Below are 16,270 nucleotides of genomic sequence, written 5' to 3' on the forward strand. Positions count from 1 at the left end.
GTGATGTGGTGGCAGGGTCGAGTGCCAGCACGTGATCGCTGTCTTGGTGAAGGGGGAGGGGGTTAAGGCGGGAAGAATGGGAGAAGGGAGAGGGAAGGAAAGGAGATAGGCTAGAGGGGCCATAAGGGTGGGAAGGTAAACAACACCAGTTCAGTATATGACCCGCCCCCTTCCTCCTCTCAACCCTGATCCCCCTTCCTCCAACCCTCCCCACACACACACACACGCTCCCGTGCTTGACCTATCCACACTCACCACTACACACAACACATACGGCCTGGATTACACCCTACACAGCACACCCACCACGCAATACCACCGGCTGTACAGTAAAAACACCCGCTGGGAACTCTTCCGATGTTTACAAAGGTCTCGTGATATTTGTGTTTACAGGGTCGTTTGAAGAAATTACACATCCGAAATACAGATATGTATTCTACCATTTTCTACATAAAAGGTATATTTTTCACCGTGTGTGTTGAGGTTTAAGCTGGCAGGAGGAATTACGTTCTTGACAATTCCTCCTGGAAGTCTTACGTCACATTAGATGAGGTGAAAAAGATAGCTATGTATGGAAAATGATGTAGTAAATACCTAGGTTTCCGATGCGTAGTTTCCTCTAGGGATTCTATGAACACAAACATAAAGTGACATTGTAAACACCCTGTACAGTAAACCCGGCAACTGTGCTAGGCGTCCTGACATAGGGATCCATGTTCATTGCTTGTACACACCAATACTGAGTTATTCAGCTAAGTCAGACCAACAAGCTATATAACAACAGCACAGCTTCCGACAACCGTTAACCTTTTACGACCAAAATATTGATCCGTGTCACAGGAAACGACAGTGCTGCGTCATCCTATTTCAAGTAAAGTAGTGCGCATGCGTGAAGATGGTCTGGTAGCCATAAGTCGTGACCTTTCATCCTTACTGTTTTATGGTAGATAATCTTAGACATCGCGTACCATATGAGTGAAGGAAACGCTTCAGTTCTCACAGGTGTATATTTGCACACCCACGTTCGATTCTGATGGACGGTGAAGACTAAAGTTACTACAATAATCCCAACATACAGCCGCTGTAGACCTGTCTTTAGGACCTTTAGTCACGCAGGTTCGTACGATGAATATTTCTCATATTATTTGTTCCCGTAAACGACTGAAGCTAAAGTACAAACATAAAATCCCAAAACAGCATCAAAATTACACAAAGAATCTTATCTAAATATACTCTCTAAATTTGTGCTGGTGCCAAGTGACCAACTAATTAAGGTAATCTAGTCAATTTGATGCCTTTCTTATACTTTTTTGTGCTTTAGTTTAAGTCAACCAGTTGGGTACACTTACGTCTCCAGTAACTAGTATTCGGGTCACCTGAAGATTAACCACCCCTAAGTTTATTTATCCTGGAGATTATAACCATCCTAACGTTACCTGTAGGGGGTTAGGTTAAGTTCGGTTAGGGTAGGTTAAGTAAAGTTAGGTTAGGATGAGGTAGTGTAAGTTAGGGTGTTAAGAGTATGTTTGGGTGGCTAATCTACAGGTGGAAATGAACAGGGGTGTCTGATCAGGTAATCCGAGGACTCATTAACGAACGAACCTCTGTATGGTATCCCAGTCTATAGTATCATATAGGCTCGTTCTCCCTATACCAAGAAGACCAAAGTTCAGTAAACAAATGGCGTCGTGTTCTACTGCAATCACACACCACCATCGCCTTCCTTCCCCTCTCTTATCGCCCTATCCACCACCATCTGCTTACCCTTCTACCAGTCTTTACACATATCTACCACCATCTGCTTACCCCTCTTACCAGTCTTTACACATATCTACCACCATCTGCTTACCCCTCTTACCAGTCTTTACACATATCTACCACCACCTGCTTACCCCTCTTACCAGTCTTTACACATATCTACCACCATCTTCACTCCCACCCTTGTAATCGTGCGGTCATTCCCAGTAAACTTGCATTTTGATCGTGTTTCTGATGATGGGAGGAACAGTTTCAGGATTACCCGTGGCAGACAATAAATCAATTCAGTTGGGATCATAAAACCCAGGTAGTTTAAAACGTCAGTCAAAGGGGGACAACAGATAGTAACAAACCTTAATTGACAGAAAACAGGTTTAACCCCCCCCCCCCCACCATTATAGCGTGCGGGACCCCTTGAAACCTAGTCCAGTGTTTTGGTCAATTATGGCCTTAACTGCCCAAGAGGATAATAGTTTGCATATGGGTGGTGATGTGATTATATTTTAAAAAGGCGAGCAAGCTCCTGACAGTACAAGAAAGCTGTAACAAACTGGTCTTTTAGGCTGATGAGTAATAAAAATTTAAACACACGCACACACAATTTCCAAGAGACACGATAAACCTTTTAAAAAATATATTAGATCTTCATGTAAATTGAGAAGTATGAACAAGTCTGTGTACATTCCTCCTCGTCTTAGCACTTACCTATCGCAGCCTATACACTCGAGACTTTCATCACTCATTATTCTAACTCTCCTTTCATGGTGTCTGTTGTACCCCCTTGAACCACACCCAGAGAGGTAGTAGTAAGACAGATACATGGATATTCAATTCCATAAACAAGAGAGATAAGATGGTGATAATAAATTCCATAAACTTGGCTATTAACTGAACACAACTCCCCCCCACCCCACCTCGAGTCTTCTCCAGTCTCCCCCATCAGGTCCAGGTCGTATCCCTTAAGTCCCCTTCACATAAAAATAGAAAAGGAATAGAAATAAAAAGAGACAGATAGATACATGGAAAGTCAATTTCATAAGCAGACAGATAAAAAGAGACAGACAAGGATAGTCAATTCCATAAGCAGGCACAGACGAATCCTAATGAATTCCATAAATTTGGCGACGATGAACCCCCGAGAGCTTTACGATGCCCCGAGACAAATTAAACCCTTAGCTAGCTAGTCCAAGAGAGCACTTTGTAAGCATACTACCCACATTCATTAAGAGAAGAACCCGACTTGAATCATGGAAATACACATATGACAAGAGTTAATACACATGCAGGCACACGCGGCACTCCACTATACGACAAGGGGAGGGGTGGAGGGGGGGATCATTTATATTCATTCCACAGGATGGTTTTAAACATCGCGGGTAATGCACTGTGTTGGGGTTCGACGCACTGGCTGGTGAGGGAGACTATTCGACAACTGTCTCAAGGAGAGAGTGGGAGTGGCAGTGCGGTTGTCTTGACACACACGTATAGGTACTGGGTTAAGCTAAGCTACGAGCGGAGTGGTGGGCGAGTGGGTGTTGGTGGTGAGTAGGATGTGGTTGGTAGTGATGGGTTAGCTAGGTGTGGGGGGGGAGAGGGGGTAGGTGAGTTTTGGGTGTTGGTGATGGGGTGAGTGGGCGGTGTTGGGCTAGAGGCATGTGCCAGTGAGGTATACATTATATTGAGCTATTCTTATTGCTTAGTAATATTAATACGATTACATTGATCACTGGTTTAGAAAACACTTGACAAAAGGAGTTCACTGTAACCAACCCTCCCTGCCCGCGCCAGCGTTAATCTATCCGGCGGGGTGACCATCCAATACCGGATGAAGGGACTTTTTAGAACGAGACAAAGACAAAGGTGTCGGCCGTTTCCATTACTGAACATCGGTATGTAAACGATCTCACCCCCGTCGCTCACAGTGGACATGACCTACAGAAGATCCTGAACACCTATGCTGATGTGTATGCACACTTCAACCTCGAAGTGACCGTATACAAGAGATTCTGTCGCAGCCCTTCTGTGCTTCAATCACACCCCGACTGTCCTGTCAGGTTAACGGAGCCACCCTTACCAACGTCTATTTCTAATAATTTAGTTCCCACTTTCCATTACTACGAACATAAAAAATGAAATATCGAATCAGATATGCTGCTTAGGCCTATGGCAGACTGCATACCCGTGTCATTAACTATAGTGAAGTAAAACTATCAACAAAGTAACAAGCTACAGGTCACATACAGAAGACATTTTAAGGTAATGAGTTACTAGTCGCTGATCCATCCTTCAGGACCGCTTGGAAGACGGGCGGACACCAACTGTAGGAGCATCAAGGCTAACAATATCCAAGCCCAAATACGTACGACCGGCCACGTTCCCTGCATGGACGACAGAGGACTACCAAAATAGCTATTCTACAGTACAGTAATCTAAAGAATGGCAAACATAACGGTGGTGGCCAACGGGGGAGGTACACGGATACACTCGGTATTAACATGGCAAAAAAAGGCCGAAGTAACATTAACACATGGAATATATATGTAAAAGATAAGTATGGAGGAGGGTTGGCCACAGGATCTAAGTTTTAACAATTCCAGATATTCTCAGTCAAGTCACCCTGCCACCCACCTTCCCACCCACTGTTCGTTGTCTTCACACACCGCCCAACCACCCACTGTTCACCGTCTCCATCCACCTCCACCTTATCGGCCACCCACAAGCAGTACACACCGACAATGTAATGAGTTGCATAGTAATGACGCCCCCAGTGCGTTTATGGTAAAACACAGATGAGGAGACAACGCTCACCAGGAGACACTACCTCCAATATGGCTGACTCGGGGACACTGAAATGAAATCAGAACATATCCGAGTATTTGTATAGTTTTAACTTCGTTGTAGTAATATGTCACTTAAACTACAAAAAAGATAAATGACGCTATGTTCAGTGTTCCAGTTATATTATCGAGACCGGCGAATTAAACCAAACTATCACTAACTTATGAATTAGCAAAAACGGACCAAAGTTTAAAGCGCTCAATGGTCTGTTCCTGGTAAAAATCCAACTTTGGTTCCGACAGTAATTGCTTGCATTAATTCCCCGGAAACATTGTAGTGCATGGAGGTGATTGGCGTCTTGACCGAACTTAAATGGGAAATATACTCGAATATATTGTAGAACTCTTTACTTCCAGGACACAACAACTTCCCCTTAGTCAAATCACATCAAGCAACAAGGAATAACGGCGAACCTAGAAGATAATAGATAGATATACAGATAAATAGTACGAAACAAGAAGCAGGGAAGAATGCAATAAATTAATGATAAAGAAAGTATACCCAGAACAGTGTCAATTTGTTGAGATCGAAACAATCTCTTCTACGTGTTAAGCTGTGGAGCTAAAACGCTTCTCAAGAGCGGACATATTCACCCAGAAAACACATCACCAGCCGAGTTAAAATTAATAAGCCAGTTTGCAAGAATACTAACCACTCAGGTAGTTTGGTGGTAGTCAGACTGTGTGTGTGTGTGTGTGTGTGTGTATGTGTGTGTGTGTGTAAGCGAGATCTCCCTGTACGAGTTGGGATGGGGAGTATTAGCAAGTCCAGAAATCAAACTCAAATGTAGTCACACACGGAGTTTCAGGGTATGATACCGGCAGAAACCAGTATGTGTGGTCAAACTGGTGTCACTGACATTGATGTATGTCTCTTCACACCACTGACAGCTACACACACACACACACACACACCTGGTAGAGTCCGTCCTCCACCATGTACCGTAAGAGCTCATCAACGCACAAGTCTATGACCTAACGAATTATTTCCCAGTTTTCTAATACCACAAGAAGCTCGACACACAGTTACGTTAGACTCGAATTATCAATAACTGATCAAGGGGCTGTTACTGTTATCAAGCTACAGGCATTACTATTATTATTGCATATTCCACCACCAGCTCCAGCATCGTTTAGTCCTGTCATGCTAGCTTAGGTTAAATTCGATCATGTAACCAATCACTCTCCACTCTATCACCTGCCCCGCCCCCCTTTCCCTCTATTCATCCACCTCCCCCTCTCCCAGTCACCCAGGTTTTTTTTTTGTAGGGAAAGGAGGGGTGAAGGAAGATTAGAGGTGGGGGAAGGAAGTTAAAGTTCGGAAATTGAAGAAATTTAGGAGGTGGTAAGAGAGGGCGGGCTGATCGCCTAGCTAAGCTAATAGTGTGTTCGGGTTGTGTCATGGGTTAGTTATTGTTTGTCGGTACAGGCACTAGACATCCTACCCTGTCCCATATATGGGTGTTTTGAGGGCCTTATTTCATATTCCGCCGATCCTACTGGCGGATGCTGGTCTAGTCCAGCCCGCATCCACTACCTCCCCCCCCTCATCCCTACAGTCCAGCCCGCAGCCACAACGAACTCCCAGCACCTAGCCGCCCCGCTGTGTTGGCGATTAATATTGTGAGGCGTGGCGACCGAGGCTTAGTGCTGCCCCGGCGGCCATGTGAACAGTGACCACACACACACACATGTATGGAGAGAACGTGAACATCTGGATACACAAACGAGGGTAAAAACACATACACGAAGTCGGAGTTTCTACCTGCTAACTACGTGCTTGTTAATCATGTCCCTGTTAATGAGTCCTATCTTAAATGGCCATAAGTGAGATAAATACGACATTGCCCTAACACGCGACTATGATAATACAACTTTACAATATAATGTATAGCTATTATAAGGAGTCCATTATAGACATCATCATTTGTTTATATTTACCATTTTTTAGAGAATTTCCAACACAACGATCAATAATATACAAAAAAAATTACTCAATAATTCACTCTACATTAACAAAACTTGATCTTTGCCTTTCAATTCTCCATAATCTTACCAGAAGTCCGACCACACAATACACACGATTTACCCCCAGTGAGTTCCCACATCCACGGCCGCTTGAGGTGACCATATCCATCACCCACAACCACCTCCCTGACGACCAGGTGCCAGGTGGGTCGAGTCTTAAGGCCCACCATCTGTCACCATACACTGATAACAGAGAATGGCTGAAGGGTGGGAGTAGGAGGTTAAAGTGACAAGTCAGATAAGGCTTTAACCTAACCTCACCATTAGGATTAGGGCCCAGTTATGACGGGGTCCAACCTAACCTAACTATTCGATCAAACCTGTGTTAGGTCAGGTTGGGTTGGGGCCTATTAGGACAGGGGCCCATCAGAATTGAACCCTTATCTCAGCAATTATGTTGGCAAGTACTGTATGTGTGTTTATATGAGAGGTGTAAGCAAATATCCGGAAGTTGTCGCGTACACAGCTGAGACGGGCATGAACAGTTTTAATTGTAAGCGGGAGGTGTACATAGGCGTGAAACGTGTACGTAAAAATGGACGAAACGTGTACGTAAAATGGACGAGACCTGTACGTATAAATAACCGAGACCTGTAGGTAAATGTGGATGGAACATGTTGATGGGTGTACAAAAGTTGAAGAGTCCAACATTTTTGTGACCCTCACCTGCTGTTAAACGGGAAATAGCTTGAGTACAGAGTGCCGAGTTTTATGACTACATTATCTATAAATATACTGTACTAACTTTTACATCAGGTTAAAAATAGTGAGCACCGAACCCAGTCTTGTTATGGTTAAAACAACTTTTTATATACAGAAGGAGTATTGACCTAACTCTTATGATAAAAGAAAAATATGTTAACCTCGGAACTTCTGAATTGTATCCTACGGTTTACGACCCACAATGGCTTCCTTTTATATTGTAATTATTTCAATAGTAACCTAAAAAGTTTTTTTTTCACTTTTTTTCTAAGAAATAGATTAACATTAGGTGTCAAAATCACACAACAAGCAGACAACATTTCAGTGAATAATTTGAGGATATCCAAAGTTTGCATGAGACACGTCATGGCTGTGTGTGTCAGGTGGCAGGAGCGGCCAGTCACCACACACTTCCACACCACCACCAGGGTCAAACCACTTCCACTTTCACGGCAGGTGGACTGCAACACCTCCCCCCCCCCTCCACTCCCCGTTAGGTGTTCATTAAGCAAGGCTCGTCACGGGGGTTCAATAACTGCATTTAATATCGCTACTTAACCAGAGGAATAGCGCTGGGACATGACTTCTCCTATCCTAAAATACACACCAAGGTAAGACAACTAGGAGCCCATGACTGCATCTGGTGTATTTCTAAAAGGTACTTAAGTAGGATTGCAGTTCCACGTATCCTAATATTATGCAAGGGATTCCATGAGGGTTATGTAATGACATTCAGTGTTGCAGGTAAGTCAGGGGTGTGGCTTGGAGGTATATACAGTACCACTTTCTCCTATCCTAAACTAAACATTAGGTAATGGATCAGTAAGGGACGGAAGTGTTCACTACTGCATTGATGTTCCTCTAAAAAAAATAACTTGCTAAATAAGGTCACTGGAATGCATTGCGTGCCTCTTGAGTATTTTACCATTAGTGATTTAAAACTTTTATTTACTCACACTATCAAAAATATAATCAAGCTGTTGGAGCAAATAAGTGCGAGGTGTTTAAAGTGTCTACTGAGCCTTACTAAGTACGTGTGATTTTCCACACTACAGTACTTACTTTAAAACCCAGATGGTATTTTAAGCTTTAAGTAATGCCATGGTCGTGTTAACCTCTTCCACCCTCATACACAACCATATCACATCAGGTTGAGGCTCAAATATCAATTCACAAAATCATGTTAATTAGCATCTAATAATCTTAATATTAAGCCCGTTTATCCTTCCTGACTACAGCGCTTCTTGTTACTCGTCAAACGTCATGAAAGAAAACGTAAGGGTGAGTTTTCTCCAAAGTAATCATATCACACAACTGGTACAGTATATGTTCTTACCACCATTAAACAATGATAATAATAAATAAATAAATCCTATCGATGTACTTTAAGCTACAAACACAAAGGAATACTAGGAATGGTCGAGATCATATCGCTTAATACTACGTAACACAATCAAGATTCCATCCTCAAGTTGGACTGAAGGTTGATGACCATTGTCCATCACTCAACTTTTATCCAGCTGTCTTTGCCAATTCTACCTTATTAAAGCCTACTCCAAAACAGACAGTACGACTTTATCCTTCCCCCTTCCTCCACACACACACACACTTCAGCCAAACTCTGGTTAATATTCCCCCCTCGAAAACCTATAACACAACCCCTTATGGAAAGCTAACGCGGAGGAGAGATTATTTTTGACAATTGGAAACCACGTATTTAAGTTTACCGGCAGCAAGACTATGGAGGTAAGGTGAGGTAGGGTAAGGTAAGGTTAGCAGTGATGGGGTAAGAATGGCTACGTACTGCAGTGAGTTACCCTAGGGTGGTTGGTGTTTGTGGCTGGTATCAGGGGAGGGGATAAGGGACGATGAGAGAAGTGGTTGGTGTCTGGTCATAAGTGATGGTGTCAGGAGAGAACGAGCGGTGATGAGAAAAGTGGATGGTGTCAGGAGAATATGTGGGTGATGGTGGAAGTGGGTGTCAGAAGGTGATGGTAGGTGAGGGTAGTGTCAGGATATGAGGTGTGAGGATAAATAATGATAGAGAAGAATTGAACAATAGGTTACAGTGGTGGAAGGCAAGCTCAAGAGGTTCTACAGCAGAGACCATGTCCATTTGTGGCCATCAGGGGTTAGATCTATATTCCACTCGTCAACCCCCTACATGTGACTCACTGTGTAATAGAGGTACAGTATTACAGGAACAACACGTCATCATCTCAATGACGCCTCCAATAAGACGCAGATTTCACCAGCCTTTGAACACTGCAATATATACAAGGTAAATGGATTTATACTATTATAACTACAATAACAGGAGGCCTTTACACTACCAAGCACGTTCGGTCTCATTTCCAAAGAGCTGTGATCAATTCTGATTTCTATCCGACATACGTTAAACGCATCAACTGCCGTCGACCATTCAAACACCGAGGCACCGGTGTCGTGGGAGGTGGGGGGTTGAGACCAGCACCCACCCCCGTGACTCCCCCACCCTCATTAACTACCGCCGTCCCTCATGCCTCCCAGGCCCGCCTTGACCTCTGGTGAGGCCGGTAAACAAACAAACCGCTCACGTGTATGGATAGTTGGATATGTACGTGATTGGATAGAAAAATGGACTGACAAATGTTTTGTAAATTATTCATACAACTTCACATTGGTTTAGCGTATGTGTACAGACAATGCCGGAATACAAACAATGGCAAACAAGCCAATTTAGCTAACGATAGCCCGAGCAAATAGTTGTTACTACGTGTCGAAAGAGGGAAGGAGATACTAACGACTAAAACTTATCTCTGCAGGAGGAATAAAAACAATGAAACAGGGTTTTTTGGCCACGAAACAGTACTGGTGTGAAATACAAATAAATGAGAGGGCGACAGAGTGCTAGGAGAGAAAGATTGGCATCGGTGGGTGCGGGAGGACAAGGAGATGATGCCCTTGAACCCATAACTCTTCACCACAGAGACCGCGCCAAACCACCTCTGTGCCGGTCACTTCCTCCTCTCAACATAAACACTCTCCGCAGGCGACGTCTTGCCTACACTCCCACCCACCACAACACCATCCCGAAATAAAATCCCACTATTTACGTCCACATGAGATAGATACTATACAACAAGAAATCAATTTTAAATCTAGAATATGGCAACGAGCATGAAAAGAAAGACCTGTATACAAGATATTAATATGTTTACGAGCAAGAGATAGTTATGGAATAATGCCGATGTGTGGAGGAGTCAAGGACGAGGGTGGGGATATGACAGTGAAGCTCGGAGGAGTTTGAGTGGTATAAAGGAAGGAAGGTGTGTGAGAGGAGGCATGCGAAGGTGCAACACCGCTACCCACCCAGGAACCGGTCCCAGGGGCAGGAGGAGGCACCACCATCACCACAGGCCCGGCCACTCGCCCCCATAGAATTGGCGGCAATCTACGTGATGGGTTGTCCCGCCACTGCTTCCTCCTCCACATTCTACTTCTGCTATCCTGTTACTACCACCCATTTATATTACTGTTTCTGCTGTTTCTACCCCCTGCTTATAATGTTGCCAGCCGCTGATGCATAGCATTGTTTTTGCTCTCGGTTGCTGCTACCACTTATGCTTTTGCTTCTGCCGTCTGCCTTGCGGCCACCTACAACCTGTTGTTGAAACTCGCCATTCTTCTATTTTGAGACCACTGCCGCTGTTACCACTACTATAGTGACCTTAACTGCAGTTAGTACGTGTTATGTCAGCCACAATACTCCGGCCTTCCTTTCTACAGCCGTTTCATAAATCCCCGGGGTGTGTGCGTGACATGTATTACCCCCCAGGTGCAATAACTGTCACTAACAGTTTTAACTCGCAAGAAAATAAAAATTACCCGAGGATGCTGGAGGGTTATGTAGGAGCTGGTCTGCTTTAGAACACATTCTCGAAGGCTAACTTTCTGGTCTACCGACACTCGCCTGTGTTTGGGACGGATCAAGGTGTACAGAGATCTCCTTTCAGCATAAAATAAAACTGCCCTTGTTAATTTTGTATTAAAAGTATGTTGTCAACGAACGTGTTGAACATGTAGTAGTGTCTTGTTATAAATTGTAAGAACTAACAGGCCTCCGCCAGATGTGGGTCTGTGGAGTTGACAAAACACTTCCGTTCCCTTTCCCTGGTTCAGAAATGAGGACCCCCATCCTCCCTGTTGACCCCCCGTGTCTACACATTTAATCATAAAACGTCAAATGAAAATTACCAACTTTTACCATATACTGTAGGTGAATACTGTATATAACATTCAATGAGTTTTACGTTCAAGATTTTTAAATTTCAACGTTACATGTAACAACGGCTGTTTCCTACCACACCCCAACACCAAGGCGAGGATTAAAAAAGGTTCGTACAATGAATATCCCTGGAATCCCTGTTTGACTTTAAGGTAAAACATAAATAAATCCTAAAACAGTATCAAAAGTGCACAGACTGTACCTTTAATAGGGAAGTCTACTCAGCAACTGTACACGTCAGGCACATGAAGCCTACAGGAAACAATGAGCCAACACACACTACTCTGTCATCTAACATCTGGTACTGTATATAATATTTTCATCTGGCGATTTTGAGTGTCACGCTGTTTGAGACAGTTACACGACAAAAGACCAGGAGGATATTTCTTCAGCTAAAGTCTAAACATTTACTTACACTACTGAATCAAAAACTTGGTGGTTGAAAATAGAAATCACCAGATATCTTACTTCACATCAACTACTTAACCAAAAACAGTATAAATCTATCGACAGCTAATTTATACGATTCATAGACCAGAAGGGATAATGATACGACTACAAGTTAAATAATCATGCTGCATGTGATCTAAGACAATAATAAGCACCATGTCAAGACTATTTAGTTAACCTTGAATGACAAAATCTTCTGTACATTACTTAACTCTAAGTCTAGTATCATTAACTTTTTAGTAAATAAATAGAGCCTGTTTATATATTTACTAATGTTAATGACGATAACTCAGATGCTCACGACAACTTCTTAATTGTACAATATGGTGTTACGTTAGAATTTAAACAAGCCATTAGCTGTGTTGGACATATATTTCACTCACTAACCATAGACAACCTCGCCAACTATGACGGTAATCATAAAATCTCTGGTAACAGAAACGAATGAAAAAAAAATAATGATTCTGTGGGCAACATTCAGAAAGAAGTTACAACCACCATATAAGGAGAGGTGGAAACAAAAACTGTAGCACCAGCGAGAATGACGCCGAGGAACACCCAAGCGACAACACCGTCAGGAGGGACTGTTGATGGTGTTGATGAAGGATGGAAACATTTAGCTGCCGACACACGACACGAGTGAGGGAACGACAGCTGGAAACCGTCCACTCATCACCCCCACCCCCCTCCCCCACCCACTCTTACTACCAAGTTCCGCCTCATGTTCCTTACCTCTCACCATCACCAACACACTACACATCCTCCCCATCACCTGAGCATTAACACTTGATAATATTCACCACCGCGGATTCTAATAGTTCCTCTCCCCAATACATTCGAGATCATAGCAATATCTATTTCAACACGTAACCTGTGTTTGTCGACTAAGTATTTCCTGTGACCATTATTGAGGTTGCATATCTAACTCAGACATGCAATATGATACAGCCAGGAATACAGAACCCTTTGAGTCACGTGAAGCTTAGACACCCCAGCTTAAATTACCCGATTAAACACCCTATCTGTAACTAACCTAATCCCACAGGTGAAGTAAGTTGGGATGCCTAATCTTCACGTTTCCAAACCTCTCACATGTCACTCTATACACAACGCAAATCAAGAGTAAGCTGTGATAAACCAGGAAATAAAGAACTACTATTGAACATAACCCGGACGTACTATACCTGGACATGAAAGCAGCAGAGAAAATCCACAAATCCTGTACAAAATCAGTCCCTTTAACCGATTCTACATAAACCGACAAAGTTTATTGTTGGAATAAAACCCAAATACTCAGACCAAACCCATAAGGGCATACCAGGTTAAGTAGGGCTGACTGGGTTAGCATCCAGCAAAACCTTATCTTCGTTTGTTACTTAATACAAAAAGTAAACATTCATACAGTACTTACGTCTGATTCCGCAGATTATAATATATATATATATATATATACATATATATATATATATATATATATATATATATATATATATATATATATATATATATATATATATATATATATATATATATATATATATATATATATATATCTGGTGTACAATGATTAGCCTGTACTGTATATCTAATCGTCCGACTCTGGACATACGGGTATTGTCATTTCCTTAGTACAGTACACAACCAAACAAACAAACATACACAACCCATTACCTCTACAGTACCAAAATATCGGACTCAAAGATATGATCAGAACCCTGCATGGGCGAGTTACAGGAATAGCTTGTGAGTAATAAACTCGACAGTGAATAATGGTCACTACAAGGTCACCTTGCATGGATAATACTGTGCATGAAAACAATTCGAAAACTTCAACGAAATCTCTCGTTTGAGTTACAGAAATCTTTCTCCAGCAGTATGTATAAAGTTATAGTTTGAGTTTTTAATTCTATCGATGATGTGGACAAAACCCAGCAAATTTAGACAGTTAACGTGATGAAGCGGCGACTACTGTTGGGTCATCTGAGACGAGAGAAATAAAGGGTTATCGCACGGAACACTATTTTACCTTAAGCGTCCGAACCAGTTTCATAATATGTAAGTGGAAGGCGATGGGGGATAGTGTGAGCAGGCAAGTCATCCTCCTAGCCTACACACCCACCAGATCCCTCTGCAGGTCCTGCAACAGTTCATTACCCACAGTTTCTATCTCTACACACAACTGGAATACGTGACGTTCTCCAACGCAGCCATTACTGTGTTATTACATGATACACCAAAGCTCGTCGAATGAGGTGATAATGACGCTTCTGAGAAAAGGAACTACAGATAGTATAAGGAAAAAACTCACCTTCAGCTGCTGGTTGACGAAACTTAAAACTGTCAGTCCACAATAAAGTCTGAATCCCTCGGCTGAGCGCTATCACTTACACCCACTTTCACTTTTAACCCACACTTATTGCACTGCGAGTATAATAAAGGGGAGAAATAAGAATAATCAGTGCGTCAGTTCGCGTCTCAAGAGGTGGGCTGATGCACACTCCCACTCGACCAAGGTCTTGCCAGCAACTAGTCTGGCCAGGACGAGGAACGTTGGTGTATTCAAACAGTTGGCGGGAGAGGAGGGGGGAGGGATGGCGGGAGTGGGGGACTCAGGGCCTGGAAGATGAGGATGGCGGGAGGAGGGGACGGGAGGGGAAGGGTGGGGTTACGTGGGTCGCCCACCATCTCCTCAGTTTTGATTGGGTAAGCTCAGCTGTTTGCCCACCAGTACCTGATTTTCATTGGCTGACTCTCAGCTCGAAGTGTAAACACTGCCGTTTTTTTGCGAGGATGTGGTGACGCCAATTGACTTCCGCAATGATTCATGGAAATACAAAACTAGAAGACTGACCCTTTGTAAATGTGTTACTATTGAATGGTTACCTCACTGGGTTTGAAGGAATTTAGTTAAGGATCCCATTGAAAATAAGCGAAAAACCCCCAGAGATCATCCCTGTTAAACCGACTTGCTGTCTACCACTGTATATCTGCTCTCAGTACAAGATGAACCAATGTGACGAGCACGGTGATTTTAATGAAGGAAGAGCTAAAGCTACTGCAGCTACAGTATGTGGGCCAGTGAGTGAGTGTGGTATGAAGGTGTGTGGGAACGTTAGTGAGGGAGGGATGGGGCGCGGGCCTCACACCTGTCGACCATCGCCTGACAAGGACTGGTGCGGATATTGACTTTCCTCACATACGCAGCCATGCATAATTACACTACAAAAATTTAAAAATACATAAATTAATACGAATGCCAGTGAAAATTAACGACGCTAGTAGTACATGATAAATGACAATTCGATAGAGATAATTAGACAAAAATAATTAAATGAAAAATTTAATACCTATATTCAAAATAAGATAAAGAAAAATAATTAGATGGTGATAATTAGATAATTATATTACTGCACTAATTCTAGCCCAAACAGTACACGGTTCGCCCCCACACGAGAATGGACTGTCGTTTCAATTCCAGACCAAAGCCAAGTACAGTAATAAGTTCCCTCTTTGTACTCCAGTTCTTGTACATTCAGGAATACAGTATATTAGCACACTATAGGGTGCTCTTGGTGAACCAACAACCTTGCCAGGGGAGTGGAATAGCTATTTAATATAGTTTTGTGTGAAGTTACAAGGTTTCCGGGAGTAATGTTGGCCATTTTGGGAATGAAACCTGCGGGTGGTGAGCATATTACTCATTACTTAATCTGTAAATAATTGTGAAGTACTACGGTGGGAGGAATCAAGTGTATTTCCTTATTACGTACTTAATCTGTAAATAATTGTGAACAACTACGGTGGGAAGAATCAAGTGTATTTCCTTATTACGTACTTAATCTGTAAATAATTGTGAACAACTACGGTGGGAAGAATCAAGTGTATTTCCTCATTACGTACTTAATCTGTAAATAATTGTGAAGCACTACGGTGGGAGGAATCAAGTGTATATCCTTTATAATCAGCAATAACGCACTGTATATCTCATGATCCACAGTATACAAAATGGTAGAGAAATAAAGACAACAGTACTGTATACAAGTCTTACGTCAACGCAGCTGCTACAATGACCGTCAGTTTTCGGCCGGCCTTCAAGACGTGATATATACAGTATATATATATTTTTACATTTCTCGACAGACAGAGGAAAATATATTTTTACTTTATCTTTCTGCGCCACTATATAATTTGGGTGTGTCGTGTTACCGAGTCGTGTATTAAAATGTGA

At 42.6% G+C, this 16,270-nt stretch overlaps 1 protein-coding gene across 1 annotated transcript in view; it reads right to left on the minus strand.

Moving 5' to 3' along the window:
• Nucleotides 1-14,556, minus strand: part of LOC121861060 — a 107,631-nt gene extending 93,075 nt beyond the window's left edge. Inside the window, exon 1 of the mRNA XM_042358589.1 lies at nt 14,351-14,556. The gene's annotated coding sequence lies outside the window, so the exon portion shown is untranslated. The remainder of the gene's footprint in view (nt 1-14,350) is intronic.
• Nucleotides 14,557-16,270: the final 1,714 nt, after the last annotated feature.

The sequence above is a fragment of the Homarus americanus genome, unplaced genomic scaffold (assembly GCF_018991925.1).
Source record: "Homarus americanus isolate GMGI-L3 unplaced genomic scaffold, GMGI_Hamer_2.0 scaffold52806, whole genome shotgun sequence".
NCBI classification, from domain to species: Eukaryota; Metazoa; Arthropoda; class Malacostraca; order Decapoda; family Nephropidae; genus Homarus; species Homarus americanus.